Source organism: Panthera onca, chromosome B2 (genome assembly GCF_046562875.1).
Source record: "Panthera onca isolate mPanOnc1 chromosome B2, mPanOnc1 haplotype 2, whole genome shotgun sequence".
Taxonomy (NCBI): Eukaryota; Metazoa; Chordata; class Mammalia; order Carnivora; family Felidae; genus Panthera; species Panthera onca.
In genome coordinates, this window is record NC_138343.1 from 63,897,353 (window position 1) to 63,925,124 (window position 27,772).

The 27,772-nt window shown below is 39.0% G+C and overlaps 1 pseudogene; it reads left to right on the forward strand.

Moving 5' to 3' along the window:
* Positions 1 to 27,772, forward strand: LOC132667954 (large ribosomal subunit protein uL1 pseudogene; annotated as a pseudogene).

The following is a 27,772-nucleotide window of genomic DNA, read 5'->3' on the forward strand; positions in this document are numbered from 1 at the left end:
ATGAACATTTTAGGCAGAGACTGCTGTGAAAAGGCGGCACATCTGAAGGTTGGTGAGCCCTTCAGGGTCATCAGAGCACTGACTGGGGAAGGGGAAGAGGCCCAAGTGGCAGACTGGGGCAGTTCTGAAGGGCTCTGGGTGCTACGTTCAGAGTCTGAACCTCGTCCCATAAGCAACATGGAGCTGTCAGAAGTTTTTCAAGACAGTGAGATAATCAGATTTGTTTCCTAGGAAGGAAATTTGTCTACCCTTTGAAGACTGGAGAACCACAAACAGGAAAAGCAATGAGGAAGCTGCTTCGATGGTCCAGGCGATAGACCTGGTAAAGTAAGGGCCTTCACTAAGGCTATGGAAGCAGGAATGAAAAGACGGGAGAAAATGAGAAAGAGATTTAGGAGGCAGAATCAATTGTTAATTAGGGACAGTACTGAATGAAAAAGGTAAAAGAGGAGCTGAGAATGGGTCTGTAAGGTAATGCTGGGGTGCCTGAGTGGGAAGTCTTGGTAGAAGTGGAGATACTATACGATAAAGGGCAATTTTTGAAGGAAAATGGCTAATTCAGTTTTGGAAAGATTAAATTTGAAATATTGCCAAAAAAGAAAAACAGAAGAAAGAAAAAAAAGAAAAATGAATGAGACTACGGAGGTAGTACCTGTGTTGAAGTGAATGAAACTAGTGGTTTGGTGATGGGGTTGAAGTTACTCTTTGTTAAAGGAAGACTTTTTCAGAGACAATTTTAGTCTTAAAAATTATTATTTAATTTAATTAAAGCTACAGATTCAAAAAATTAATGGCTTAGGCTCAGGAGGTGTTATGTTTGAGACTCTGTTCTACCCCTTACTAACTCTGGGACCTTGGACCAGTGACTTAGCTTTGTACACATCAACTCATTTCATCTTCACCATAACCTGTAAAGGGGCCACTATTATCCCCAGCTGGGCTTAGTTTCCACATTTCTAGACTAGGAATACTAACAGGGGCTTGTGAGGAATAATTGAGTTTATGTGTGAAAATCACCTAGAAAAGGCTTTGCTCACACAAGACCTTGTATCACTTAGTCCTTAAGCCTTTAGGTGTAACTCATAAATTTTAGCTTTCTGTTTATAAATCTAGAAAAATTTGACAATCATTTATAAAGTAACGTTTACAGCTAAAAGTTGGCCACCAGTGAGGATGTGTGTGTGTGGTAGTTTTCTGCACACCCACCAAACCATTCTCAGACACCAGTTGGGTGTCCTGCAATTCATCTCAAAGCTGACACCATCTAATAGGAGATAGCATCAGATCTCACACGTTAAGGGCTCAGCCCCACAAGAATGCTCCCCCAAGCCCCTTCAGATGCCAGATGCAAGTAATTACCTGTGCTTCTGACTGATCTGCTTTGGAGGTCCCAATGACCCCCTCCTTGGGTTTGATTAATTTGCTAGAGCAGCTCACAGAACTCAGAGGAACACTTTACTTACTAGATCACTGGTTTGTTGAAAAAGGGTATAACCCAGGAACAGCCAGATGAAGAGATGCATAGGTTAAGGCACAGGCAAAGGGTTGCGAGCTTCTATGCTCTCTCCTGGTGCACCACTCTCCTGGCACCTCCAAGTGTTCACCAACCTGGAAGCTCTCCAAACCTAGTACTTCTGGGCTTCATTCTAGTCACAATTAATTGAAATCACCAGCCTCTGGTGATTGAACTCACTCTCCCCTTTGCCTTTCCATGGAACTCACTCTCCCCTTTGCCTTTCCACGGAAGTCATTGAGGGTGAGACTGAAAATTCCAACTCTCTAATCACTTGGTTGGTTCCATGTGACCAGTCATCTTCTTAAGACACCTAGGAGCATTTCAAAAGTCACCTCACTCACATAATAAAAGACACCTTTGAGGTTCTCCTCACTTAAGAAATTCCAAAGGTTTGGGGCGCCTGGGTGACTTGGTCGGTTGAGCATCCGACTTTGGCTCGACTTTGGCTCGGGTCATGATCTCGCGGCTTGTGAGTTCCAGCCCTGCGTCGGGCTCTGTGCTGACAGCTCAGAGCCTGGAGCCTGCCTCTGATTCTGTCTCCCTCTCTCTCTGCTCCTCCCCTGTTCACGCTCTCTCTCTCTCAAAAATGAATAAACATTAAAAAAAAAAAAAGAAAAGAAATTCCAAAGGTTTTAGGAGCTCTGTGCCAGAACCCAGGACCAAGAACAAATATATATTTCTTACTGGAAACCACAATATCACAACTTAATTTGTCCTATACACTTTAAATTGCATTTATAAATCCAGTTCTCCTTATTTTAAGAAATTCAGTTGTCTATAAACATATGATATCAAGTACCTAAGTAATTCTCATAAATCTAAAAAAACTTTATTTCTTAAAAAAATATTTTATTTATTTTTGAGAGAGACAGAGAGAGCACAAGCTGGGCAGGGGCAGAGGGAGAAAGACAGAAACACGGAATCCGAAGCAGGCTCCAGGCTCTGAGCTGTCAGCACAGAACCTGAAGCAGGGCTCAAACCCACAAACCATGAGATCATGACCTGAGCTGAAGTCGGAAGCTCAACCGACTCAGCCACCCAGACTCTCCTAAAACTTCAAACTTACAATTATGGGATCTTAAGGAGTGATACAGCAATGGGAATGATAAATGTGGTCTAATTTGAGCACAGACAATAAAAAGGTGCATTATCTGTAGAGAATTTAAAAACAATAATAAAACCAATTAAATGTTTATTAGTTTGCTTTTTATTATTGCTGTGTACTGACATGCTAACAATATCTGTGATAAAACAGTCCTCTGCGCTGGGAGGACCACTCCTATTATCCGTGCCCCATGGTAGATCTACCCTGATCTTAAGTTTTATTGAATATTCCAACACTACTTAAAATCTTAGGGAAATTCTCATTTATTTTTCAAATAAAAACATCAATTTTAAGTTGTCCCTAGGCTTATCTGTTAATTACTCTAATATATCATTAAACATTATAAATAAAGTACCAAATATTCACTAATTTCTTCCCTAAACATAGCTCAAAATATTAATAGTATATGTTTGATTTATATCATCACTTTACACATTTAATTATAAATTTTCCCAGGGTTTTATAATGTAGACTCAATAGTGAAACACTTGTCATAGAAACAGAACAGTGTAGCAGGTTAAGAATACACATTTTTGGGGTAGAGTGCTCTGGTTTTCAAGCGTGGCTGTGCCACTGGCCAACTGTGACCTTGGGCTAATTATATATCTCTCTGTGCCTCAGTTTCCTCAGGTATCAAATGGGGTATTGAAAGTAAGTAGCTATCTCATAAGGTCACTAATTATTATATTAAACTGTTTAGTATATGTGAAAAATTGATTGACTATATAAGCTTGGATCTATTTCTGAATTCTTTATTTCATTTTATTAATTTAGCCATTTTTGAGATCAATACCACACTATCTGGATTATGCTAGCTTTATGTTAATTCTTAAATCAGGTAGTACAAGTTCTGCAATGTTCTTTTTCAAAGTGATTTTGGCTGTTCTTTACTTGTGAAGGTATCTGGGTCTAAGTTTTCTTGGTGGGTAGGTTTTTAATTTTAAATTCAATTTCTTCAACAGTTATAGGGATAGTCATGTTTTTGAAAATTCCTTATTGTGTTAATTTTGGTAATTTGGGTCTTTCAGGGAATTTTCCCATTTATAAATTGTCAAATGTATTGTTATAAAATCGTTTATAATAGTTCCTTATGATTCTTTTAAAACATTCTAAACTATTTCCTATAGTTAGGCTCCTGCTTTCATTTTGGGTGTTGGTATTGGTAATTTGTATTTTCTTTCTTTTTTCTTGTGAGGGATTTATTCATTTTGTTAACCTTTTAAAAGAACCACATTTCTGTTTTGTTGATTTTCCCTATTAATTGTCTATTTTTGGTTTCACTGGTGTCTTCATGTCTGCTTTATTTTTATTATCTCTCTCCTATGTACTTTTGGTTTAATATTTAGCTTTTCGTTTTCTAGTGTTTAAGGAGGAGGCTGAGATCACTGATCTTTAGGCATGTTGTGTTGCAAATATAAGCAAATTAAGCTATAAATTGCCCTCTAAGCACTGTTTTAGCTGCATTCCACACATTTTTGTATGTTTTGTTTTAATTTTCATCCAGTTCAAATTATTTTCTTATTGATCTTGTGATTTCTTTGATCTATGGGTCATTTAACAGTGCATCCGATTTCCAATTAGTTTTATTCCCGTGGGCTCCTGACTTGTCCCCTTTGGGCAGTCTTCCTGGGTCCCTCAGCCCATTTGCTTGCAGTTCTTTTGCATTTATTTAAGAAATTGAGGACAGGGCTGATGCTTTAAGAATAATCATTAAGCTGATTATGCAATTCAGATGACATATTTTTGATTGAAAAATTGCCATGTCCTCAACACTGTGACCTTCTTTCTCCATAGCTTCTGGGACTAGCTTCACAACTAGAGACAGAGAAGATGTCCTGGTACCTTTATTGTAAATGTTGCCATATATAGGGCTGAAGGCACTTGTATCATGTTCTAGAAAAGGATTTCTATGCTTTATATTGCTGACATACTATTTCCAGCTTTTTTTTTTTTTGATATGGTGACACATAATCTAATATTTTAAGGGACTTAGACTTTCCTTCCTCCAAGGGGAAGAAATTCTGATATGGGTTAAGACAAGAGGAGTCCCCAGGAACCACTGTGACTGGTCCCACTAGAGGAATGAACTTCTATGGTAGTGCCCAGTTGTGGGTCTGGGGAAAGTGGCTGGAAAATAAGCTACTCAGCCTGCCAGTCATCTAGGCCTTTTGATAAAGTCCAGGAGAGTTATCTAAATAGAGTGCAGAACACAGACAGGACAGTGAAGTTCTGGAGGACTTGCCTAAGGGATTTTGCTATAAATATCCCTCAGGATTTTATTGGCTAAAAGCAATGGATGGCTGAAAAGGAGCATGTGGGTTGTCATCATCTCTACCTCCAACATGATTTTTAACAGTTTAACAAACAGTTAAACAATCGGAATAACAGCTTATAAAATAGTAATAGTTATTAAGTACTTTCTGTGCACAGTCACTGTGCTAGAACTTTCTTAACTTACCTTATTCATATCTTACCTTATTTAAGCTAAATACTATTGTTATTATCTCCTTGACATTTGAGGAATTAAGTGATTTGCCTCAGGTCATTTGCAAGGACATTTTCTTCAGACATGTTTGCACCCAATACAAATTGTCAAAAAGGGAGAGACTTTCCTCCCCATCTTGGGCATCTGGTCACTATAATAGAGCCAACTCTGTTTCTGGGGCAAGAGGAAGTCAAATATATTTTAAAAGTTCTCACTAGAACAAGCATCACAATGATTGAAACATTTTCTTCCAATAGTGTGGTCTCTTTACACAGCAAAACAAATGATGCAGAAAAACTCAAGACATTCTCGACAAGCACATTGACAATGGGAGCAAGCATACTTCCAAATCCCATTTGTTTCTCCACTGCATACTAATCCAAGAATTTATCAATTTGAATTTATTCCCTGAAGAATAATTCCAGACTTAAGAATTCATTCTTAAACCTTTAGGGGAAAATTTCATATCCTGCATTAATAATCATATGAATTCAGTAGCAATGTCACCAAGAGCCCTCAGAAGATCACTCTGTTCTCTCACATAGAGACAGGTTGATAATGAACTGATAAATAGAACCTTGAGAAATCAAAATTTACAACATAATACTTGTCAGTCAGACATATTTTCAATATGATGGCTCTAATAATGTACCTCCTAAGCATTAATTATAATATTAAATAGACAAGCAAAATATTGGCAAAAGATAGTCAGCTATGCTTATCCAGAGTTTCTCCTTTAAGTTAAAAAATGTTTTAATGTTTGTTTGTTTATTTATGTATTTATTTTATTTATTTTTGAGAGAGAGACAGAGTGTGAGTAAGGGAGGAGCAGAGAGATGGAGCCACAGAATCCTAAGTATGTTCCAGGCTCTGAGCTGGCAGCACAGAAACTGACATGGGGTTCGAACTCACAAACTGCAAGATCATGACCTGAGCTGAAGTCTGTTGTTCAACCGACTGAGCCACCCAGGCACCCCAATCTTTATTTATGCGACAAAGAAAGAAAGAGACAGAGAGAGAAAGAGAGACAGAGAGAGAGAGAGAGAGAGAGAGAGAGAGAGAGAGAGAGAGAAAACGTGAATGGGGGAGGGGCAGAGAGAGAGGGAGACACAGAATCGGAAGCAGGCTCCAGGCTCTGAGCTGTCAGCACAGAGCCTGACCCGGGGCTCAAACGCACAAGCTGTGAGATCATGACCTGAGCTGAAGTCAGACGTTTAACTGACTGAGCCACCCAGGCACCCCAGAGTTTCTCCTTTAATAGCAAAGTCCTGGATACAGGGTTAACTTTATGGCTACGGGACCTGTGTGGTCACATAGGGCCCAGACTCCGAAGGGCCCTGTACCTGCTTTAAAGCTCTTCTGTCTTCATCATGAAATTCTTAATAATTTTATCTCCAAACTCAGATGGGACAACGGAGCACGCAGGTAGGCAGAGATGTGTACAGTGTAATACGCATGTCTACCATTCCTTGATGCTTATCTGCATGCAGCATTTGTGATGCTCCATGAGCACAGAATTCCAGTGGACCCACTGCACATGGGAGTTCAGGACATGCAAAGGAATAGGTAAGTGTATTATGTATATGACTAAGTGGGAATGCTGACAGCCCCAAGAGGTCACATTTTCCATTTGAACTAGAACTTGCTTCAAGCGTAGAAAGAAGGCAGTGGTATTCTAAAATACATGAATGACCAAGGGACCCAGCCATATCCTTTTTCCCTCATGTCACTTCCCTTTTCACTTACAGAGAAATTAATGACAGAGGAAGGGGAAAGATAGGGCAACCCACAGTTCCTTTCCTTAATCATCAATAAGTTGAAAGTAGAGATTGTTGGTAGAATGTGTGAGTATTAAGAAGTGAAATAAAACAGTTGAGTTAATTTTGTGCAGCATTTTACTGTTTGTAAGAACAAAATACTTATGTATGTATGAACCACAAAAGATGAATTGTGTAATTTCACTAATTCTGCGTATGAGTTAAATGCTTTTATATTTGCATTTAAACTGCCACCACACAATCTAGAGATGAATAGTAAAATGTATGCTAATAATTTAAAATTTTAATTTTTCTTCACTTAGAATGATATTACATAGCAAATCCATAATAGGTCAAGAGAGAGACTGCAGAAGGAAAAAGCTTTGTTTTAGTACCTTTAATGGCACACTGAACAAGGGACCCTACATCTTCATTTTGCACCAGGTCCCTCAGATTACATAACAAGCCCTGCCTGAATTAATTATGTCTCTGCAGCCTGCTAGCAATGGCCAATTTCCTGCTTCTTTACTTTTCCATTCCAGCTGGCCAGTCTGAGTTTTCTCCACTGCCTTTCCCTGCTATCTATCTCCAAGGTGGAGACTTGCCCATGCCTGATCCTGGAATCATATGAAAGCTTCCTGATTAAGACAAAGTATTGGCTCAATACTGTTAGAAAAGAGACAACAGTCCCAAAATGGAGTTGCTTGTGCTAATCTCTGTGTCAAAAATACTGAGACTTAATACCTAACTTAATTAAAGTTTCAGCCTCCCCCAGGAAGGGAATCTTAAACCAGTCAATCTTGAATTACCTGGTCAGTATTCGTGAGGTAATCTGCCTGGTAGACCTCTGCCATCTCCTCAAGAAAGGTGGCCTTGACACAAACAATTAGCATTCAGCTAGTATAACTTCCTTGTCCCATCCTCTTCTGCCTATTAAAGTCTTTTATTTTGTACAGCTCTTCAGAGCTCCTTTCTATTTGCTAGATGGGAGGCTGCCTGATTAATGAATCATCAAATAAAGCTGGTAATATATTTAAAATTTACTCAGTTGATTTTTTTTTTAACAGTATAAAGAACTTGAATGATGCTGGTGCCTAGAGCCAGACCATATGGCTTCTGCCTTCCACTCCCATGGAGTATGAATTCCTTATCCTTGCAGCTTCCCCCAGTTGTAGACTTGCTGCTCACACTGACATTTGCTATTTAGGTCTTCTCATCATTGCCTTACCGCTTGGCTCTGACCTTGAGAAGCAGTGTATATTCCTACTCTACTGATCCCCTGATTCCAGATTCCCTAGTCCACCATAAGCAATGATGGCTTCAAACTTTTAAAAATTACTTTACTTTTGAATACGTCATACATATACATGGCACAAAATTCAAAAGATACAAAAGAGTAGACGATGAAAAGTAAAACCCTCTAAACTTTGCCTCTGACTTACTTGTAATAATCCCTGAAGTCAGTTATTCATATCAGCTTTTCTGTATGTATTTCCAGGGATATTCTGTGTGTATGTGTGTGTGTGTGTGTGTGTGTGTGTGTGTGTATAAACATATATATATATATATATATATATATATATATATATATATATATTTGATACACAAATACATATATAGTCATGTTTTTAAAAACACAAGTGGAACATAATATACTTTTTTAAAAAACTTAAGAATGTAGGGACGCCTGTATAGGGGCTCAGTTGGTTGAGCATTGGACTCTTGGTTTCAGTTCAGAGCATGATCTCGTAGTTTTGTGAGTTTGAGCCCCACATCAGACTCTGCACTGATGGCATGCAGCCTGCTTGAGATTCTCCCTTTCTCTCTGTCCCTCCCCACCTTCTCTCTCTCTCTCTCTCTCTCTCTCTCTCAAAAAAAAAAACCCAAAGATTTTCTCTCCCTCTGTCCCTGTCCCCTACTCATGCTCTTTCTCTCTAAAAAAAAGAAAAACAAAAACGTGTCTTGGAGATTCTTCCATATCAGTACATATTGGGCTCAATTATTCTTTTTAAGGGCTGCATAGTAGTTCATGTAGACTAAAAGACATTGAAATTGTTTCTAATATTTTGATATTTCAAACAGTGCTGAAATAATTTTCTTTCTTGCACATAATTTCACACATTCGTGATTATTTATTAGATGTGGCATTGCAGGATCTAAGAGAGTAGAATATTTTCATTTAGAAATATAGTAACAAATTGCTGTCCATTTGGGTTGTGGCCGTTTACAGCCCCACCAGAAAGTATGCAAGCTTGTTACTCCATGCCTTCATGAACGTAGTGGATCTTTGAACTTACTGCCCTTTGCCACTCCGACAGGGGAAAATAGTATCTTTAGCATCTTTACCTATGAGTGGAGGTGCAGGATCATGAGTGCAGATATATTTGAATCCACTGGGTAATGTCAATGTATGGGGCCGACTTCTATAACTTGCCAAAACTTTGTATTGTTAGACCTCTAACTTATTCCAACAGATGAAGGGGAAATAATGTTTCATTGTGGTTTTAATTTGCATTTCCCTAATTATTAATAAGGTTGAAATTTTTTTACATGTGTTCCTGGGCCATTCCTGGTTCTTCACTGATGAAATGTCAGGTAGTATCTTTTGCCAGTTTCTATTGGGTTGTCTTTTTTTTTTTTTTTTTTTTTTTTTTGCACTGATTTTTTTTAAATCCTCTGATATTAGTCCTTTGTGAATTATATGTGTTGCAAAAATTGTTCCTAATTTTCTCGTTTGTTTTTCTACTCTCCTTAAGACATCTTTCCATCAACAGAAGTTCCTAATTTTAAATTTGTTTAATACATCAACACTGAATTTTATGATTTATGTCTTTTATACTTATTTACAAAATCTTTCCCTGCTTTAATGTAATATAAAAATAGAAAGTTCTTACACTTTCTAAAAGTTTTACAGTTCTGCCTTTTGTATTGAAGTCTTTAATATGCTTGGAATTCAATTTTTTATAGTGAGAGGTAGGAATTCCATTTTATATTTACAATATGGGTAACTAATTGGCCCATTACTTTTTATTGTGCAATTTATTGAATAGTCTCCTTTTCCCACTGGTCTGTAATTCTCTTGCTATCATGAATCAAGTTTTCATATATGTGTGGTTCTGCTATGAGCTCTCTGTTCTCTCTTATTGGCCACCTTGTCCATGCCTGTCCCAACCAGCACTCTCCTCATTACTATTGTTTCATGACAAGTCTTCATATCTCATTGGACCATATCCTCCACCATATTCTTTTAGTGTTTTGCTCTTCCATATAAATTTGAGAGTCCATAAAATCCTGTTAGGATTTTCAATGTAATTGCAGTTAATCTATAAGTCACCTGGGAAGAGCTGGCATCTTTAAAATTTTGGGTCTTCTTGTACAAATTAAATATATATATTTTCTTAAAGGTTTAAAATAAAATCTTACACCTTTTTTCATGATGAACTTTCCTTAGATGCTTTATATTTTGTTGCTGTTGAAAATGGTATCTTTAAAAAACATTTCTAACTAAATGTGGCTGGTGAATAGAAAAGCAACTGGCTTCTTAATATGGGTTTAGTACCTAGTAAGATTGCTACATTATTGTATGTTTTCTCTGCAGAGAATTATCAGTTGCAAATAATGACAGATTTGTTTCTTCCTTTCTAGTCCTAAATGTTGAATAGAAGTGGTGATAGGTGTATTGTCATCTTATCATTGATCCTAAAGAGAATGTTTTCAACATTCCAGGATAAAATTTATGTGCTATTTTTTTGGGGGGGTATGTACTATTTAATTTTTTTGATGTTTATTTATTTTTGAGAGAGAAAGAGAGAGAGACAGAGTGTGAGCAGGGGAGAGGCACAGAGAGGGAGACACAGAATCCGAAGCAGGCTCCAGGCTCTGAGCTGTCAGCACAGAGCCTGATGTGGGGCTCAAACCCACGAACTGCGAGATCATGACCCGAGCTGGACAGACGCTCAACCGACTGAGCCACACAGGGGCCCCTGGGGGTATATACTCTTAATGGTATTCCAGAAATTCTCTTTATCCCTAGTTTACCAAGGAATTTATATTTAATCTTTAGTTTTTATCATTATGAGAAATGATAAATTTACTATATTTCCAAAAAATTATTGTATTTCTAAAATCTTCTCCATTCTTTCCTCTTTTGCCACCACCCTTTTTGTTGATGATATAGGTTTAGTTTGCATTTACTTATAATACATTTACACCTGTTCTTATTGATTTACTATCTTTGATGGATATTTTTATTCACATCTATAAAAGATGAGGAAAGATGAGGAATTGTCTGTACTACATTATCTCTCATTATTCATTTCTCTTTTCCTCCCAAGTTGCCTTAGCTATATCATGGTAATATTGTCCATATTAATAGTGTTTAGATTCTGTTCTTCAACCATAATCCCTAGATGTGTTTTAGTTTTATTCCTATAGTTACATTTAGAGTTTACTGTCTGTCTTCATAGTTTTGTCATTTTTTTTTTTTTTTTTTTTTTTTTTTTTTTTTTTTTTTTTTTTTTTTTTTTAGTTTTGTCATCTTTTGTTGGGCTAAAATGTGTCCTCTAATAATTTCTTCAGCAGGTACTCATAGCAGCTATATTTCCTGAGATTTTTTCCCCTGGAAAATAGTTTGTTGAGTATAAATTCTTGGGTCATATGTTATTTCTTTAGTATTTTGGGGGCATTTGGAAAATTATACCATTTTCTAGGATCTCAGACCAAACTATTTCTTTCCTTTAATAGATGAATTAAAGGTTTTGCCTTGATGTCCAAATAATTCTTTAATTATCTTTGAAGTCCAGAAACATTACCAAGATATGTCACAGGATTGACAGTTTTGTGTCACTTTTTGTGTTTTTTTGGTGGAAAATGGCACGCACTTTTACATGCAGTTTCAAATTTGGCTTTCATTTTGAAAAAGTGTTCTTGAATTGTATCTTTAAGAATTTTTCCTGTTTTGTTATTTCAGTTGAAAACAAATACACTTTTGGCTGGGCAGGAGAGAACTATGTTAGATCTCCTTTTTCTGTCTTCTATATTTATTATTTTGTTTGTAATTACTTTTTATTCTTCATTTCCATGTATTTGCTTCTATTTCTCAACCCTGTTCTCGATTACCTTTCTGGTAGATTTAGCAATGTCTGTTATCTTTTGGGCTGCTCTCAGCGTGGCCTCATTTTTGTAATGATTTTATTTTGCTCATCTTTTTTGAATGCTGCCACTCCTTTTATTGTCTCACCATGCTTTATCTCAGTTCTTGTATCTCTGCTTGAGCTCCCACTTTACAACAACAATTCCTTCCTGATAAATTTATGAATCCATGCTGATATACTTGCTCGCAATTCCATCTGTCTCATGGCAACACTTTCATAATTCCATGTTTCAGGAATTCTCATGTTATAGAATTATACGTATGAATTGCTTTGGTCTTGATTTCTCTTCTTCATTGATATTGGCAGCTGCAAGGCTCCTCTTCACGCGGTATCTCTTCTTCATCTTGTCTCCCTGACCCATTACTTCCTATATTTGTAGCCTATCTATATGATTCTTTCCTCATTCCTACTCTCCCGAATTTTCCTTTGTGCCAACTCAGCTCTGTGTAAGCTCCTGTCACCCTCCCATACACACCCTTCCTTCCTTGTTATTCCATGTAAGAGGTGGTTGATTTTGCCTCTCAGATGGTGCTACTCACCTTATGGAATTGTGCATTCTCCTTTGGTTTGAGCTCTGCAGCCATGGGCATTTAATCTTAGCATCTTTCAGTGCCCGTCTTGACCTTCACCACATCTGACTGCTCTTCCTTTAGTACTATAGTTTGGGGTGGTATACACCTTTTAGTTTCACTGAATATAAAATTTGCATTTCTGTGTCTCAGACTCCTTATTGCTTTAAGAAAAGAAAGTAAAAATACTACCTTGACTCAGCCATTTAAAAACTGTGCTATGGGCTTCTTACTTTGTTATTGGAGTGGTCTAATCCTGGGCCTATCTTCTGCTCTGCTCTACTTTCCAGGCTTGTCTCCATTCTTCTGGTTCAGGAAAAATTGCACTCCCAGCCTCCTGACACCTGGGTTGCCATCACTGACTGCTGGATGGGCCTATGAATAATGCCTTTGGGTATTTATCAATAATGATGAATAAGACTTTGCCATTTAGAAGAAGAGAAAATGTGTCAGTACCTTTAGTCACTCTTGAGAAACCTAATTAGATACTGAAATAGTCTTATGGGATCTTAAAGCTCTGTATCTTTATATCTAGCAGTAGAAGAACTTACAGCTTTCTCCTTGAGAAATGCCCAGTTTTCAGCTCCTAGCTCATGTCATCCAGAGGCTCACACTCCAGTGATTTCCTGCACTCAAGGTGTCACATCCTACCTCCACAACTCATAATGGAATCTCTAGTAATTTTCTTTTGTGAATGCATATCGATGAGTCCCTAAAGTAGGACTAATACAATCAAGACCAGATTTTTATGACTCTTGTATGCAACCACAGTCTAAATTAAGAAAAGAGAGAGAGAGAGAGAGAGAGAGAGAGAGAGAGAGAGAGAGAGAAGAGTTGCACAGTTGTAGCTGTCAGCTCAGTGCTGTGGGAAGAAAGTTGGCCAGGCTGATAAGGGACTAGTCCATGCATTTTTTCTGTGCCTTGGTTGTCTATGTGTTTTAGAGGAAATAGGGAAGGAAGGTGCACAGGATACTTTTCTCAGGCTGATGAGTGATATCATGTACTGATGAGCTCAGTCTCTGGGGTCAAGCCCTGGCATCACCGCCTACTGAAAGCGTACTTTTGACCAGTTCTTCATTTCTCTGTGCCTTGTTTTTTTCTTCCCTTTTTAATTTTTTTTAATTTTTAATATTTATTTATTTTGGGGAGAGCACAAGTGGGGGAGGGACAGAGAGAGGGAGACAGATCGAAGCGGGCTCCATGTTGACAGGCTGACAGCAGCAAGCCTGATGTAGGGCTCGAACCCACGAACCGTGAGATTATGACCTGAGCTGACATCAGACACTCAACCAACTGAGCCGCCCAGGTGCCCCTGTTTTTGTCTTCTCTAAAAAGGGGATAAAGATGACGATAATACCATGTCTTAAGTTTTTGTTTTTGAGGAGTAAAGCCAATAATGTACATAAAGTGTCTGGCAGGTAATTCTTAGTAAATACATATTGTTGATGTTATGATAAACCTTAATCTTATGTTTTTAATGAAATATTAATAAGAAGGGTCCAATTCTTAATACTGAGACTCAAGAGGAGGATGTATGGGTGAGAGGAACTTGCAAGTGCTGTCACACAGCTGTAAGCAGATCTGATCTCACAGATTTGCAGTGTTTCATGGCTGGCCTTTCTCTGCCAGCCAGTGAAGGCTCCGAGAGCCACACCACAAACAATCAAAAACAACTGCACCTGCATTTGCTCTAACTCTTGTCACGTATGTAGCACTTTCGTACATAGTTTTCTCTTTGCCCTTTCCAACAACTTTGTGACAAGGTCCTTGTCATTCCCATTTTACAAATGAGACCTATGTAACTCACCCCAGGTTGTGCTACTGGTAGGAAGTGGGAGCTATTCTCAGCCTAAGTCTTTCCCTTTCTTCTGTGCTCACTCTACTAAGGTGGCTGTTCAGTTGTTTGGAAATTGACTACAATAGCCTCTAAAACATACTCTCCAACGTGCTTCTCAAACTTCAGGGTTGGTGAGAGTGGTCTTTAAAAAAAGAAAGCTTTTTGGTTTGATGTAGTCCCCTTTGTTCATTTTTGCTTTTGTTGCCCTTGCCTGAGGAGAGAGATCCATAAATATGTTGCTAAGACTGATCAGAGCGCTTACTATGTTTACTTCTTGTAGTTTTATGGTTTCCAGTCTCACATTTAAGTTTTTAATCCATTTTGAGTTCAATTTTGTGTATGGCGTAAGAAAATGATCTACTTTCATTCTTTTGCATGTAGCTGTCCAGTTTTCCCAACACCATTTATTGAAGAGTCTGTCTTTTCCCAGTTGCATATTCTTGCCTCCTTTGTCGAAGATTACTAAAACTAGTATAATATTTTGTCAGCTACACTTCAATAAAAAATAGGGATTCTTAGAGCCTACCACTAGAGAGTTTGAGGTTTGGGAGAGGGCTGGGAATTCTGCCATCTCAGTGGACCCAGATGTCCATCAGCATATTCTAGTATCCCAGTCTGACCTTCACTACATTTGGCTGCCCTTCCCCTAAGACTGTAGTTTGGGGTTATGCACACCTCTTCATATCATTAAACACAGAGTCAGGTGATTCTGTTCACAGGTAGCCTAGGAAACTACACTTTCCAGGGACCAAGGATAAGTAAAACAGGATCATTGCCTTCATGGAGTTCACAAACAAGTGTGAGAAATGGACAAGTAAACAATCCAATGTCACAGTGTAATGAGACTGTTAAATTCATCTGGAGAATACTCCCATTTTGATCCTGCCCCTTCTATGTTTTTGCTTGTGTGTAGTTATATACACATATTGCCATATTTGTCATTAGCACAATCTGGGAGAATCTTCTCGAATTCTGTGCTTATGAAGGTCTCATATTAGGCTGCTCTATTTTATGACCCAATTTGTGCTTTAAATTGCATAAAATTTCTTTAAACTTAACATAGACCTATATGTGTTTACATGTGAAAACTTTTTCTCCCTTGTGTATGCACAACATTTTTTATTAGCTACTATGAATAATATGAACTAGTTCCTCATAGTCATCTTGGATGATACCATTTGTTTGATCAGTGATATTACTTATCAAGTGCTTTTGTTTATCTGTATTACTTAATTCTCATAATGATTTGGTGAGGTAGATACAAGAATTATTATCTCTGTTTTACAGAGTGTTGGCTTTATCATTATTGCTCTGCTGGTCAGTGGCAGAGCTGGAAGCAAACCTCAACCTCTGACTCCTAATGCATGGCTCTATTCACGGCACTGCAGAGCAAAACAAATCAGCAAGCTTTGAGTGAAGCTGCAGAGACTGGAAAATGCTTAACCTGGACAGGATTTCTGTAACATAACCATAGGGATCCAGTAATCTTCACTTAGCAGTACTGATCAATGACCTGTTCTGCCCAGTCCTTAAGACTGTGTTTGAATATTGATGGTGGTAAGCAAAGCACATTACAGGACAGAGAGCAGCAAATGCACCAGGCCCATTAAGTATGAGTAAAATGACCACTTTTAAAAGCAGTTTATGTGCCTCACAGGGAAAACACACACATGGATAAAAGGAAACCAAAAACCAACAACTTAGTACCTTGGAAACCCATCAAGAAAACTTACCTGAAGCAAGGATTATCGCCTCTATCAGAGAGAGGCTAGATGTCAGTGTCTGTTTTATCATTTTCTTCTCTTAGCCATTTTGACCTTCCCTTCGTAACATAGTTAATAATTATATGTGTGCTTTGGAAAGTAAGCCAATTCTTTCCTTGCTCCATATGATCATTTTTATTTGGAATCTTTGACGTACATAAAATACTAGAGATAGTTAAAAACAAGTTTGTATGGATTGGTTAGCAACACCCAGTTATTAATGGATAGACTCATTAGGGAAATTAAAGATATAGTCCCAGAATAAATGGTGTCCAAAGCTGGCAAAAAGCCCTGTTTGAATATTCATATTACCACCCAAACAGCTGGAGATAGAGAGTGCATGATTCACTGGCTTTAGTGGTGGCTTCATAGTGAATAAAGTAGTTTTATGAAAATCAATAGAGTGACTAAAATTACCAAGTGCATTACTTCAAAGATATTAAGCATCATAAATCAAACATGTCAGCTGAAGAATAATGATGATGTTATATACAAACAAGAAAGCATGCTATCAGCTGTGGAAGTGGTCAGAATCTTATCCTAGGGCTTCTGAGGAAAACTAGTTGCTTTTTGTTTGTTCATTTGCATCCCTCTTAAGGCAGTTTGTTACAGTCTTACAAAGCAAAATATACAATTTTGTAATCACTGACAGACAGTTGGAAGGGAGAAAAAATCCAACCATGCTGAAAGATTTGGCTGGAATTGTCTCCACTCAATGAACAGAGATTGGCCTGGCTGGGAGTGCATTTGTCAACACCATGTACTCTCAGGCAGCACGATAGAGCTGAGGATGTTCCAGAACTGCTAAGTAGCAAAGTGCCTGACATGCTAATTAATTTGAGACTTGGAATGCCAGGGTTGGAGGGTCTGCAGAAAACATTTAGTGTGACCATTCCCGTGATGCTCTCAACTCTTCTACAACCCCAATTCCTGCATGTTTGGGCCCATGAATCCCTCTCCAGCAAGGCAGTCCATTCCTATCTGAGGAAAGCAGCCATTCCATTCATGACTGGAAGGAAGTTCTGAAACAGTTCAGTTCCATTGTAGCCACATAGCATCATCTCAAGTAGTGAAGACTGCCTTCATGTAGGCAGCTCCTGAATCTTCCCTTCTCCACAGTAAACACCATTAGTTTCTCCAGCTGTTCCTCTGCTTTCATGCTTTCCAACCCTTCACTTTTCTGTTTGGGCTTTGCCAGACACATTCTGGTATTCATGTCCTTTTTGAAGGGTGGTGCCCAAACATGAAATATGGTCAGTCTGACCACTACGGAGTACAGTTGAACTAATTCCTTCCTCACTCTTGGTATTTCATTTTGTGTGAATAGTGAACAACTTTGGCTTCTAAACCCTACAGATGATTCATACTGATGAAATTATACCAATTTATTCATCCAATATTTATTGAGCACTCATTATGTGTCAAGCACTGTGCTAGGTGCTGGGAATTCATACATCTGCCTGCAAGGCCTGTAGAGCATAATAGGACAGATTACTATAAATATGGTTAATGAGATAATGGTGTGAAAAAGGCTATGGCAGGGAAAAGAGTAGGGCTTTAGTTAGACAAAGAGGGGTACCTAAACCAGCCTGGGGTGGTAGTGGTGATGGTGACCGTGAGACTAGAGAGGAACAGGGGGTTAGGTGGGGCTTCTGGGAAGCCTGGAGCTGGGCCTGGCTTCTGATGAATGATGGGAGTAAGCAGGGGGTGGGGGGGAGGGGAGAATGGCATTCCAGGCAAGGAGATTAGCAAGTGCCAAGACTCAGAAGTGAAAGAGAAAAATAAATATCTGTACAGGACTCAAAGTATTTAAATGTTAATGGTGGGGAGTGCTGAGAGATGAAAGAAGAGGCTTGAAAGGAATAAAACATACTCCTGCCAAGGGGTTTGGATTTTATTCTGAGCATAATGAGAAAGCCTCTAGGGGAGCAGAAATGGAAAACTCCCAGACTCCTGTGTTACTACAGCAGAGATAAGACTCAGAGCACAGACATTGGGTCTGGGTGACATGGCTTCCTGTGGAGTTTCCTCAGACAGCTTTATATGGTAATATAAATTGTTTTAGGTGCTGACCTCATTGGACATATGAAAGGCAGCGAGTCCATAGTTCTTTGGTCCTCTAGCCCTGTGGTCTTTTCCTTCTACATAAGCTGCTGAGACCATAATGCTGGTATGCCTTTATGAGGTAAAAGGAAGTAAGTAGGAACCATGTTTGCCCATATGTAATGGACATTACCTGTATCTTTTGTACTGCTTGTGGGAATAAATCAAAGTAAAAATAACTTCAAACTCAATCCAAGCTTTCATTCTTGCCCATTTATAACTCTGGACTTCACTGTATAGTATGGCCTAATCCAAAAGGGAAATGACAGATCTGGTTTCCTGGATTGGAGACTGTAAATTTATAGCGGCATCTAGCCATGAGAGTGTGTGATATTGTTCAGCAAAAATCAATGGCCCAGATTGGGATGACAAGAAGGTAGATGCTTTTCTGGATAGCAGAGAAGGACCAGGGAGGCAAAGATGTTGAGAATATTGATGAACATAGTAGGCTGAAAAAAAAGCGTCCTACAAAACGTATTCACTTCCTAATCCCCCAAATCTGTACATATTATGTTATATGGCAAAAATGTGGGTAAGTGTCTTGAAATGAGATGTTTATCTTGGATTATCCAGGTGGGCCCTGGTGTCATCACATGTATCTTTATAAGAGAGGGGCAGAGGAAACTTTGATATGAATGCAGGAGAGAAGGCAGTATGAAGATGAAGGCAGAGATTGGAGTTATATAGCTACAAGTCAAGGAAGGCCTGGAGCACCAGAAACAAGGAGAGAAGCACTGAGCAGATGCTCTTCCAGAGCCTCTGGAGGGAGTGTGGTACCTTGATTTCAGATTTCTGCCTCTGAAACTGTGAGATAATAAATTTCTCTTCTTCTAAGACTCCAAGTTTGTAGTATTTGTTATAGCAGCCACAGGAAACTAATACAATGAGAGGGTAGCTGAAGCAGGGGACATGGAGCCTCAGTTAGACACAGAAGATGGCAGAGGTAAGGAGATGTTGCTATACTGGGAAGAATTGGAGGCCTTTATGAGGTGCTGGGAATACAGGAGCAAGACAGAGAGAAATTTGGATGGAGAGGTGGTTGTAGTCAGGAAGAATTTAAATTTCAGAGATGGAATTGAGGAGATGAAGGAAGTGAAAGACTAGGGTTGTGACTGGGTTATCCACACGAACATTGCAATCTTCCAAGGTGATGACAGGTCTTGTGCAAAGAGGAAGACTGTGAATCAGATGCCAGAGTCCACAAGGAATCAAGAAGAAGTGAAGGGAGATAATAGGTGAAGGGTGGGAAGATGCAGAGGGTTCAGGGTGATAGAGCCAGAAGGCAGGTGCCCTAATGGAATCTGCTTGGAATTTTATTCAAGATAGATAAATCACGGTCTTGGAGAGATACTGGAGCAAAGAAAATGCCCACCCTGTTTTCTGAGTCCAAGGTACATGAGGTGTTGGAAAGTGAGCAGTTGTACTAGAGGGATCTCCTGGAGCAGGGGGTCTGTGTCCTCTGGAGAAATCTCGGGGACCCAGGACATAAAGAGAACATTCATGAAGTGACTGATGATGGATGGGTATTTGTTAACATGTAATGTGATATATCAATTGACTCAATATATATCAGCACTTGAAAACTACGGCCAAGTCAGGATATGCCTGATGACGCAGTAATAAAGATGCAACATTTCAGAAATTTGCACATGTGCTCAGGTGATACACATGCTTCAGTATATCCCCGTATTAGCCAGCTCTAGGCCTGCTGGAGAATGATGAATGAGCTCCTTCAGTAAGTTTAGTAATGGGCTCATTTTAGTTAGCTTGTGAATATCAAATTTTAGGAAACTTCAATAACCAATTTAGTAAGTTACTCTAAGTAACGTTTTGCAGAATATTAAAAGGAAGGTCTATGGAATTTCTTGTCATTTATTTGTCTCTGAGCATCAAAGAAATGACCTGCAATTTGGGAAGACTTTAAAGACTCTCAGGAGGTCTTTTGTAATTCACAGTAATTCTCCAGACTGAATATGCTTAAATTAATTTGCACTCTTTTGCTTGGTCACTTAACCTGTTACAAGTCACAAAATTGTATTTATGCCTATTCCTCATTTCTCTGTCTTGTCCACAAATATGTCATGAGAGACTTTATTAAAGATTCCTCAGACACCATCAGCTTGAGCTAATGTGTTACTATATTAATAATATCTAATATTAAGCACTTTAGATAACTGTCATTTAATTCTCTGGACATCCTTATTAGGGAGGTATTTTAGTATCACTGTGTCATGGATGGCACAGTGTGGATAGCCGTGGATAGTGTGAAGCTGAGGGGGGAGATAAGTAACATGCAGAAGGTCAGCTAGCAAACAGAAGAGCAGGGATTCAGTCCTAGGCAGGGCTTCAGAAACCTTGTCCTTCCTCATTTTGCTGAGGGGCTTTACACTTCCTGAAGGGTACGAATGGGAATGTGTGTCTTCAGATAAAAAAGTGCTCTGTTCTTCCGTTAAGCCCAAAGGCGTTCTACTGGAGACCCAGGTACCACAGCGTTGATTGCTGCCTGCAGCCTGGCCCACAGCTGAGTAGCTCCTCAGGCTGTGTTGGTTCCTGAAGTCTCTAAAAGTGCCTCTCCTCTCCCTGAGTGTGATTCGCATCCTGAGCCCTGAGTGCTCCAAGCCCAGGTGCCAGGACCGACACCTCCATTTGGGAAAACTAGTGGGTCTCCCACCAGTTGAGAGAGTGGGACTTCCTTCTTGTTGCCATCTTGGTTCTGGGGCTGGGAAAAGTCACATGGTCTCTTCTTCTGCAGAGGGAGCTGTTCTTATGCTCCTGTTCTCTAGGGCTGAGTCTTCTCTCTTCTTGTCTTCTACTTATTCCACTTCTACCAGTGTCCCCCTCCCTGTTCCTATCTTTCTCAGGCTCTTTCTTTTTCTTTGTCTATTCACTACCCTTCTCCTAATCTAGATTCATCCCACCCTTCTCCAGGACTCTTCTTACACAGAGGCAAGATTTGACTATATATTCTTTCCTTATCAATCTAGTAACCCAATCTGCAAAAGAAATATGATCAGCCAGTCAATAATTGTTCTTATTCTGAATCCATACCAGCTCCTAGTGATCCAAGCTTCCTTTCCTAAGCCTTCCCAAACCATCTTTTTGGGAACTAATCCTAGAGTCTATCTGCAGTTTATAGGATTAATATCTGTAGATATTAATCTATATAACCCATATGAATATAGTATATAAATCTACTTATAATATATGTAAAAATCATAAAGATTATATAAATCTATAAATAAAATAGAAATATATAAACCTATAGAATTTCTAGTTTTGAAAAATATTAGAACAGTATTTGCCTATTGTCAGAGCTCCAGCCTAGGCAGTGGATCAGGGACCTTGTCTGCAAGTTCTTTCCATGTTCCAGGATGTTACTCATCAAGGCCTGAGACTTAAACCCATCTAGACCAGACAGAAGTTCTCTGAAAATCTCTCTGTCTCAAGCTTCCAATCCCTCTTACAACATTTATTCTATCCTTGTTGGGTCTGAAGATCATTCTCATGGATGGAGAAGCCTAAAGTAGACTGAGTGTTGAGGGCTGACATTTGGTTATCCAGCAGTACTGCATGGTGCATTCCAAAGAGATAATTTGCATTTAACCCCTGGAGGCTATCTAAATTAACCCTTTTTGTTTATAGCTGAGGTAACTGATAATAACCAGAAATAAAATCCAGGTTTCTTGACCCCCAGTTTATACACTTTTTTTTTTTAAATTAGATTTTACTAACAGGTTCTCAAACTTTCTAAACAGATCAAACAGATTAGATACATTTGAGACTCTAGATCTTTAAAAAAATTTTTTTTAATGTTTAGTTTTGAGAGAGAGAGAGAGAGAGAGAGAGAGAGCTGGGGAGGGGCAGAGAAAGAGGGAGACACAGAATCCGAAGCAGGCTCCAGGCTCTGAGCTGTCAGCACAGAACCCGACAAGGGGCTCTAACTCATCAGCCACAAGATCATGAGCTGAACTGAAGTTGGTCGCTTAATCAACTGAGCCTCCCAGGCACCCCAAGACTCTAGATCTTTAAGGCATATTCTAGTTCTTTCTCATTAAAAGAACTTTTCATACCAAATATATCTCATGTTACGTAGAAAAATAAATGCAACATTCAAAGATTGAGGAAAATAGTAAAGATAGCGTGTTAGCATAGATTTTGGCATAATTGGGGTCTTAGCTCTATCAGGAGACAATGGCCCCATTCTTTGAACTTATGAAGTAAATTGATAGGATAACTGTTGAAAAATCCATTCTTTAAAATTCAGCTTGAAATAAAAACATAGCTAAATACAGACATAACAATTTGTTATTTTATTCTAAAATCATATACCTTAAAAAATGTGATCTTCCGTAAAACGCTTCTATCAGCAAATGGGAGAGGTAAAGACTTTCCCAGTGGATGTGCCCTGGGATTGATGTAAAACATGGACAAGTAACAAATGATAGGGGTACTGATTTCCCAACACAGACATTTTCTTGTTGTCTTTCACAAGAGGAGCATTCAGGTTCATCTGAGGCTGATCCTTGTAGTGGGCCTAGAGGCATGTTCAGGAAGATGAAATCATGTTGGATAATGTACATACAAGGCTATGACTGAAGAATCAGGAGAGAAAGGCTCTCTTCACCACTCATGGGTTCAAATCTACCTTTTTCTTTGAAATCTATGAGTAAACATTCCATTATGGTTAAATTTTCTTCTTTAATATTTACTGGCTCTTCAAATAATGGAAGAAAATAATAGGCTAGATGAAGAAATAAGTGGTGATTACTGTGGCAGGTAGAATATCTGTGAGGTATGTTCTCCATTGCTGAGATGGAGGGGCACCATACAGCAAGGACACGAGAGTAGCCTGTAGGAGGTGAGAGTGTTCCTTGGTGGATAGCCAATAAGACAGTGGGAACCTCAGTCCTACAACTACAGGGAAATTAATTCTGCCAACGACCTGAGGGAGCTTGTAAGAAACCATTTCCTAGTTGGGATTCTAGATGAAGACATATCTAGCTGACACCTTGATTTGAGCCTTATGAGACCCTGACCAGAGGACCCAACTAAAATGTGCCAGACTACTGACCCCTGGAAATGATGAGAAAATAAACCTGTGTTGTTGTAAGCTGCTAAATTTGTAACTTGTTACACAGTAATAGAAAATAAATTCAAGGGGCACCTGGGTGGCTCAGTCGGTTAAGCGTCTGACTCCGGCTCAGGTCATGATCTCGCAGTCTGTGAGTTTGAGCCCTGCGTTGGGCTCTGTGCTGACAGTTCAGAGCCTGGAGCCTGTTTCAGATTCTGTGTCTCCCTCTCTCTCTGACCCTCCCCTGTTCATGCTGTCTCTGTCTGTCTCAAAAATAAATAAATGTTAAAATAAAAAAATTAAAAAAAAAAGAAAATAAATTCAAGTGTGTTCTAGGATTTTTCCTAAAATTATTTGGATTTTACTTAGGTGCATTTAATATTACTCTGAACCCACCAGGTGGATGAGGCATCCTTAAAACATCTGTTACAGTAGAAAGCCAACTTGGGATTTAAATCCCAATTTGGGATTTAAATTTGGTGTGGAAAACCTAAAAAAGCTTTAGCTGTTACTATTGCACCAGCATAGTGATTATGCGCATGAACATTGGAATCTGAATCCACCACTCTGCTACTTAAGGGACATTGGTTAAATTACTTAAGCTTTTTTTTCGAAATTGAAAGACAAATATTTCTCTTGTATACTTGATGTGCAGTTTAGTGAAATGCTGTGTTTTAGCAGTGTCCAGCACGGAGCAAATATTTAATGAATAGTCACTATTATTATTATTCTAATCAAAAAAGGAAAGGCTGTGAGGATGGTAAAGGGCCATGACAGCAAGAAAGAGAAAAAAAGCAAAGCATGTACAGGGAAAAATGCATTTATATGTAAGCTTTTCCTGCAGGTCACCAGCTATCACAAGTACTCAGCAGCCAGATTTTATTCACGTGGAAACCTTCAGAGAGCCTGGAGATAGAGTGAGTGCCATTTTTTTTTTTTTCCCACAGTGAAATAGATTGCATCCCTAGGTTATGTGTCAGTCACCTAAGGCCTATTCAGATTCTGTTCCCGTTTTGAATTTAATGCTCTGCGTATCTCCCTGAACCCGAGGCCACTCAAAAGTGAAGCTGAAACTACAGATGATCAAAACGTGGCGTATACAGATAAAAGGGAAGTCACAAGATATGTCTTTCAAACCTGACTCCATTGGCGGTCTCTGTTTGCCAGGGCTGAGGAGAATGAATGGCTCCATTTTGCAAGGCTTTGGACATCGTCTCTAACAATGAAAGCATGTCTATTTATAAGAGACTTAAAAAATGCAAAAAGAGAGAAGAAAGAAAAACTTGCTACCTCTATCCTTTTTTCCCTAAATTTAATGGGCTTAACGCATTCTATTTTTCCATACATTGGAACAGGAAGCAACATGGCAAGTTAAATCTGTTAACATTTAATGTCCATATATTTTAAGATATAATGGAATTATAAAATGGAAGACACTTGAATGAGATTTAGTGAATTTAGTGGTAAATTTCCAAATAGAATGTGAAAGTGTTTTTTTTTTTTTAATTTTTGCAAACTTTCTAAGATGTCAAATTAATCTTTTCTGGCCTTCAAAGCCCTTCATTTTGTTTCAACAGTAGGTACACTATGGGTGTTATCTATAGGGATATTAAATGTTTGTCTTCTCTAACAACAACAAACATAGGAAAGAAAAATACAACTTTAAATTTTTAATATAACACAAAGTATTTATTACTTAGTGTCTGTCTTTACATAATAAAAAAATTAAGAATTGAGTAGCCCTCAAGGACTAGCTCTTTTCTTATTCTTTTTGTATCTTCCCCACAGCCTTATCTAGGTCCAGTAAGTTTTCAAGGAAGGAATGAATTGTTTCAGACTCTAGTCCCTAAGAAGTAGTCTGGTCTGATGGAAAAAGAACTGGATTGAGATCCAAAGCCCAGCTGCCACCAAAGCGTGGCCTTGGCAAAGTCACTTTCCCTCTGGGCTGTAGTTTCCTTGTGTGAAAAACAAGATGGTTGATCTGTTCCCTTTCAGCTGTGACATACAGGAATTTAATGAAGCAAAGAAAATTCCCTGAAGTAGGACAATAGTGCTTTTTATGAATATGTAAGAGATTAAACAGCTACACAATGAGGCAGATTTTTGGAGTATGTACATGTGTAGAAGGATGCTTTTAGGCTGACTCTCAATCTTTTTGACAAAATCTTCTTCAGAGATGTTGAAGAGGTATTGAAAATGCCCCATTTAAAATGTCTTTTCTTCTTCTTGAAAAGGTTATGTGTTATCTACTGGCAATCATTTTAGAAGGTATTACTTACATGGAACATATATTTGTGGGAGTATATGTGTGTGTGTGTGCGTGTGTGTCATCACACCCTTGTGTTGTTATAATTACAACCAAAGGAATCATCACCATCACACTCCTGTGACAACAACTCACAGAGCTTTAACATTTTTTGTGTTTTATGTCTGAAAAGGAGGGATGTGGAAGAGTGGAAACGACTCATTTCCAGCTGCTTTTGTCCTCAGGTATAAAGCATAACAAGTTTCAAGAGCAAAGGAGGAATGTAAAGGGTAAGAATAAAAGGAATCGCTCTTTGAAAACTAATGGCAAGTGATAAAAATAAGTTACTAAAAGACAGAGCACCTTTTGATACAGAGCAAGCTTTGATTCTGACAGTGCTGGCTCTTGCTGGAACAAGCACAGAGAAATGAGAGCCTTGGCTATTTCAACCCTTAGACACCTACCCCAGAAAATCCTGCTGGAACCAATTACCAAGCATTTTATAGATTCCTGCCATAAGCTCTGCCAAAGATGCCATCTGCTCAGACCCACCTAGCACTGACCTGTTGGTTTCCTAACCTGCACATGTACTGGTAGGATGCAGCTGCCTAATACAGCCTGCCTGCCTCTAACCCATGCCCGGAGTTAGTCTTACAACGAGATGGCTTAGATAGCTAATGGGTTAGACAGCAGTGCATCCTGAAAATGAGGTCATACAAGCCGCCAGCCTTCCAGTCTCTCTTGGGTAATGAGCCGCTGGGAAATGCATTGAATGGGACCACCTTTAAGAAGACACAGAGAAATACATCATCTATTTACCACCAGGCTTATACCTGACCATGGAGAAAGCTTTCAAAATGAAAAATTATAAAACATAATGCTGTGAAACAGAACTGTAATTCTCTTGTTAGTTGGAATCAGGTCACTGGAAAGAGAGCACAAGTTGCTTCTTAGACAAATGGCTTGAATGTAAAAGGGAGTGAGAATCTGGGATGTTCCAACTCATATCTTTCCCCACATACCCTGGTTCTTTTAGAGCTTTTTGTTTGCTGAGAAAGATGGGAATGACTCCTCTGAGACATTCGGAAGCATGTAAGGGTGATAAAAAGCACTTTGGGGTGGAAACAGGAGACTTGGGTGGGGCTGTTGGTGTACTTAATACTAGTGCTTTCACTTGGAGCTAGTTTCTTAGCTTTGATGCTTCTCAGCACCCTGATCTGTAAAACAAAGGTGAGAATACCTTTCCTGTCCACCTCGTGGTGCTTTGAAAATTGAAGAGAGAATGTCTATAAAGATCTAAACACTCTTGGTTACAACACACACTGAATGTTATTAGTACTGCAAAGTCATTTGTGTGTTATCATACTTGTATTGCTCTGTGAAAGATTCTTAAAATATCCAGACTCAAAGATCAGCACACAGAGACTGTGTTGACATTAATAAAAGCTCAGGTCAAACAAAAATCATTTCCTTGCCTTAATCCAAACTTCCAGCTCTCTTTTCTGGTTATTGTGGCACAAGGCAACATGAGCAGCAGTTTCCTGAAGTGCCCTGTTCTAAGCGGTGCTGGAAGTCCTGCATGGGAACCAGCCTAAGTGTGGGAAGTTTTTGGAGACGGTGGAGTTGCAGATCATCTTGAAGAACTATGACCCATGGAAGGACCAACACTTCTTGGGCACCATCAGGCTTGAGTCCACTCCCCACCTCAAGCTCTCTGTATGTGTTTGGGGAAACCAGCAGTACTGTGATGAGGCCAAGGCTGTGGATATTCCCCACACGGACATTGAGCTGCTGAAGAAACTCAAGAATAAAAAATTAGTCAAGAAGCTGGCCAAGAAGTATGATGCCTTTCTGGCTTCAGAATCTCTGATCAGGCAGATCCCATGAATCCTGTATCCTGGCCTGAATAAGGCTGGCAATTTCCCTTCCTTGCTGACCTACATGGTGGCCAGAGTTGATGAAGTGAAGCCCATGATCTAATTCCAGATGAAGAAGGTGCTGTGTCTGGCAGTGGCTGTTGGCCACCTATGAAGATGGCAGATGATGAGCTTGTGTACAATACCTACTTGGCTGTCAATTTCCTGGTATCATTGCTCAGGAAGAATCGGCAGAATGTCTGGGCTTTATACATCAAGAGCACCATGGGCAAGCCCTGGCACCTGTACTAA